At 43.1% G+C, this 5437-nt stretch overlaps 1 pseudogene; it reads right to left on the reverse strand.

Moving 5' to 3' along the window:
• Positions 1–418: 418 nt before the first annotated feature.
• On the reverse strand, positions 419–1404 carry LOC124093426 (cofilin-1-like; annotated as a pseudogene).
• Positions 1405–5437: the final 4033 nt, after the last annotated feature.

Genomic DNA, 5437 nt, shown 5'->3' on the forward strand with positions numbered 1-5437 from the left:
CCTGGCACAGGGAGGGATCATCTCCACAATATTCCATTTATACACAGAACTAAACAGACAAGCACAGAGTCACTACTTAGAACTTGGCATCATGGGATGGGGGAAAAACAGGTGGGAAATAGGGGTATCGTTAAAAAAAATACAGCTCCTCCCAAACTGGGTGCCTGGGGGAAGACTTGGTCTGTTTCAACCCAAGAGGAATAGAAGATCAAAAGCAGTTTGGGAAGGCCAGAACTGTCAGGGATGGAGGGAGGAGGAAGGTTCAGTGGGTGGGCTGTTTGGCAACTGGGGTGAAGGGAATGCCCTCCCTCTGCTGGGATCCCCCAGCCCCTCCAGTCTGGCAGGAAGGGGGCAGCCTGCAACCCCCTAGGGCAGGTCTGGGGCTGCCAGATGTTCCAGGCAGGTGGCTGGAGGGGGCTTACAAAGGCTTGCCCTCCAGAGAGATGACAGCATTGCCCCCCAGTTTTTCAGCCAGGGTGCAGCAGTTCTTGACCTCCTCATAGCAGTTTGCGTGTAATTCATGCTCGATCCCTGTCAGCTTCTTCTTGATGGCGTCCTTGGACCTGGCATAGATCATTTTGCTCTTAAGGGGTGCAGATTCAGAGGCCCAGAAGATAAATACCAGGTCCTCCTTCTTGCTCTCCTGGCTTGCGTCATAGAGGGCATAGCAGCCGTCCTTGTCTGGAGCACCTTGACAAAGGTGGCATAGGAATGTCCAGTCTGGTCACCTCACCTAGCAGGACCTCCTTGCCCTCCTCCAGGATGATGCTCTCCACACTGGCTTCATACAAGAGGTTCAAAGCATAGAAGTTAACTAGTGAGATCAAAATAAACACACAAACTCAATTTACCTTTTTCTTTGACCAGGTCTGAGACGGCCCTCCCTCTGGCTCCTGCCTCGAACCACCCGGTGGGGCAGCGAGGCTTACTCAGGACTAGCAGGAGAGAGAGAGAGAGAGAGCACGCCAGGGAGTGGCCTTTTATGGGGAACAAGAAATTCAGAGGAAAATTCCATCCAATGAAGGTCGAGGGGGAGGCATTCCAAGGTCAGATGAGTGATTGGTCTCAGGGTCAATGGTCAGTCACACCCCCACAGGCTCTCGCATCTGGAAAGGGTGGGGATTAGTTCTGACACAGTTTAGCCAGAACGCCTCACACCCAGTTAGGGAGGTGCCCAATCACATGCGAGAATGGCTTCCCACAATGCTCTTCTTGTCCTGACTCAAGCCTCTTCATTTCCTCTGGAGTCGAGGACTTGCGCACCCTCAGATCACTGAACTCCGTGATGACGCCATCAGAGGCAGCTGCACAGAAGCTGTTCTGTGGAAGCTGAAGGAAGAGCCGCTGAGAGCCAGGGCACCAGGATTGGACTGAATCTAACTCTGCATTTCTCCACCCTGTCATCTTAGGTCCCCCGTGTCCTCTGCTGTCCCCTTGATGTGGGAGAGATTGGGTACAAGGGAGAGGCCACAAGCCCAAGGCAACTGAATTCCGCCCGCGGTGGCCACTCTGGTGCTGTGTGAAGGTCTTGGGCCTGAAGCTACCTCTAGCAGCCTTAGGGGACAAATATCCACTGCTGGGTGGGAAAGGTTTGCTGCAGGTGGCAGCCAGGCGGCTCCAAGTGACTGAGAGCATCTGGCTGGGGCGACTCCTTAGTGTTGCACAAATACTTTGAGCCCAAGACCTGACTCCAGCAGCCCTCTGAAGGACCTCATATCAACTATATGCTAAACTCTTATGGTTTTATACCACGTGGACAGTAAAAAGCATCTATACCAAGGGTTTTGTTGGCTTGAAAAGAGACTACTGTTTCTCTTCCCCAATTTTCCCTTCCCTTACACACTCAGCAAACTTCACAAATCAGGAAGGAAAAAACAAACAAAAAAACCTGAGCTAATTTTGAGGTTTGCATTTGTCTGGGTCTTTTGTTAGCACAGTCAGTTATTTAAACTTTGATGTACTGACAGGAAATTAAGTCTAAAACATTGATTCATTCTTACCTAGCAAAATAATTTTCTTGTATTTGTTACTTAGAGAAACTGTTTTTGTTTTGTTTTGTTTTGTTTTTTGGAGGGGGACACCAGTGATTGAACTCAGGGGCACTGAACCACATCCCCAGGTCTATTTTGTATTTTACTTACAGACAGGATCTCGAAGAGTTGCTTAGTGCCTTCCTAAGTTGCTCAGGCTGGCTTTGAACTCACGATTCTCCTGTCTCAGACTCCCTAGTTACTGGGATTACAGGCATGTGCCACTGCTCCCAGCGGGAAATTAACTCTTGAAGAAACTAGGGTTTGCACCTGTTTTAAAGTCTTATATGATTACTTTATAATTGGTTAAACAAATAGTTGTCATTTAAATTATAACAATATAGTTGACACAAAAAACAGGTATATGTATACATCTGAGACTAGGTATATGTATACATCTGAGAACTACATCTGTTTAAGCCTATGTGTCAGGTGAAAGTTTATGTAAATATACCAGCAAGATAACCAATAACTGTTTTCTTTTATACATGGCCATGAAGGGCCATACTGTCTCTCTTTTTTAAACCTTTTATTTATATGTGATGCTGAGGATCGAAATCAGGGGCCCACACTTGCTGGCAAGCGCTTTACCGCTGAGCCACAACCCCAGCCCCTAGAAATCTGTCTTATATCTGTTTACTTTGACTAAGTCAATTTCTGATCATTAACATTGTTTCCCAAATGTGTAAGAGATTTAAGGCTATCCTTTAATTTTTGTTAACTAATACAGACCCATGATTTTTACCATACACTCTAGATTCTAAATTGTACTTTATTTTATTATTTTTTTTTAATTTTTTATTGTGGGTTGTTCAAAACATTACAAATTTCTTGACATATCATATTCCAAACTTTGATTCAAGTGGGTTATGAACTCCCACCTTCACCCCATACACAGATTGCAGAATCACATCAGTTACACATCCATTGATTTACAAATTGCCATACTAGTGTCTGTTGTGCTCCGCTGCCTTTCCCATCCTCCACCCTCCCCCTCCCCACCTCTCCCCTCCCCTCCCCTCCTCTCTCTCTACCCCCTCCACTGTATAACCCTGAGGGTCTCCTTCCATAACCATGCAATTTCCCTTCTCTCTCCCTTTCCCTCCCACCTCTCATCCCTGTTAAATGTTAATCTTCTTCTCCTGCTCTTCGTCCCTACTCTGTTCTTAGTTACTCTCCTTATATCAAAGAAGACATTTGGCATTTGTTTTTTAGGGATTGGCTAGCTTCACTTAGCATAATCTGCTCTAATGCCATCCATTTCCCTGTAAATTCTATGATTTTGTCATTTTTTAATGCAGAGTAATATTCCATTGTGTATAAATGCCACATTTTTTTTATCCATTCATCTCTTGAAGGGCATCTAGGTTGGTTCCACAGTCTTGCTATTGTGAACTGTGCTGCTATGAACATCGATGTAGCAGTGTCCCTGTAGCATGCTCTTTTTAGGTCTTTAGGGAATAGACCAAGAAGGGGAATAGCTGGGTCAAATGGTGGATCCATTCCCAGCTTTCCAAGAAATCTCCATACTGCTTTCCAAATTGGCTGCACCAATCTGCAGTCCCACCAGCAATGTACAAGTGTACCCTTTTCCCCACATCCTCGCCAGCACTTGTTGTTGTTTGACTTCCTAATGGCTGCCAATCTTACTGGAGTGAGATGGTATCTTAGGGTGGTTTTGATTTGCATTTCTCTGACAGCTAGAGATGTTGAGCATTTTTTCATGTACTTGTTGATTGACTGTATGTCCTCCTCTGAGAAGTGTCTGTTCAGGTCCTTGGCCCATTTGTTGATTGGGTTGTTTGTTATCTTATTGTCTAATTTTTTGAGTTCTTTGTATACTCTGGATATTAGGGCTCTATCTGAAGTGTGAGGAGTAAAGATTTGTTCCCAGGGTATAGGCTCCCTATTTACCTCTCTTATTGTTTCTTTTGCTGAGAAAAAACTTTTTAGTTTGAGTAAGTCCCATTTGTTGATTCTAGTTATTAACTTTTGTGCTATGGGTGTCCTATTGAGGAATTTGGAGCCCGACCCCACCGACTGTAGATCGTAGCCAACTTTTTCTTCTATCAGACGGCGCGTCTCTGATTTGATATCAAGCTCCTTGATCCATTTTGAATTCACTTTTGTGCATGGCGAGAGAAAGGGATTCAGTTTCATTTTGTTGCATATGGATTTCCAGTTTTCCCAGCACCATTTGTTGAAGATGCTATCCTTCCTCCATTGCATGCTTTTAGCCCCTTTATCAAATATAAGATAGTTGTAGTTTTGTGGATTGGTTTCTGTGTCCTCTATTCTGTACCATTGGTCCACCCGCCTGTTTTGGTACCAGTACCATGCTGTTTTTGTTACTATTGCTCTGTAGTATAGTTTGAAGTCTGGTATCGCTATACCGCCTGATTCACACTTCTTGCTTAGCATTGTTTTTGCTATTCTGGGTCTTTTATTTTTCCATATGAATTTCATGATTGCTTTCTCTATTTCTACAAGAAATGCCGTTGGGATTTTGATTGGCATTGCATTAAACCTATAGAGAACTTTTGGTAATATCGCCATTTTGATGATGTTAGTTCTGCCTATCCATGAACAGGGTATATTTTTCCATCTTCTAAGATCTTCTTCTATTTCTCTCTTTAGGGTTCTGTAGTTTTCATTGTATAAGTCTTTCACCTCTTTTGTTAGGTTGATTCCCAAGTATTTTATTTTTTTTGAAGATATTTTGAATGGAGTGGTTGTCCTCATTTCCATTTCAGAGGATTTGTCACTGATATACAGGAATGCCTTTGATTTATGCGTGTTGATTTTAAATCCTGCCACTTTGCTGAATTCATTTATTAGCTCTAATAGTGTCTTTGTAGAGCCTTTTGGGTCTGCTAGGTATAGAATCATATCATCTGCAAATAGTGATAATTTAAGTTCTTCTTTTCCTATTTTTATGCCTTTAATTTCTTTCGTCTATCTAATTGCTCTGGCCAGTGTTTCGAGAACTATGTTGAAGAGAAGTGGAGAGAGAGGGCATCCCTGTCTTGTTCCAGATTTTAGAGGGAATGCCTTCAGTTTTTCTCCATTCAGAATGATGCTAGCCTGAGGCTTAGCATAGATTGCTTTTACAATATTGAGGTATGTTCCTGTTATCCCTAGTTTTTCTAGAGTTTTGAACATAAAGGGATGCGGTACTTTGTCGAATGCTTTTTCCGCATCTATCGAGATGATCATATGGTTCTTATTTTTAAGTCTATTGATGTGGTGAATAACATTTATTGATTTCCTTATATTGAACCAGCCTTGCATCCCAGGGATGAATCCTACTTGATCATGGTGTACAATTTTTTTGATATGTTTTTGTATCCGATTCGCCAGAATTTTATTGAGGATTTTTGCATCTAGGTTCATTAGAGATATTGGTC

Source organism: Marmota monax, unplaced genomic scaffold (assembly GCF_021218885.2).
Source record: "Marmota monax isolate L192 unplaced genomic scaffold, Marmota_monax_Labrador192_F-V1.1 WCK01_AAM20220418_F8-fsc00035, whole genome shotgun sequence".
NCBI lineage: Eukaryota > Metazoa > Chordata > Mammalia > Rodentia > Sciuridae > Marmota > Marmota monax.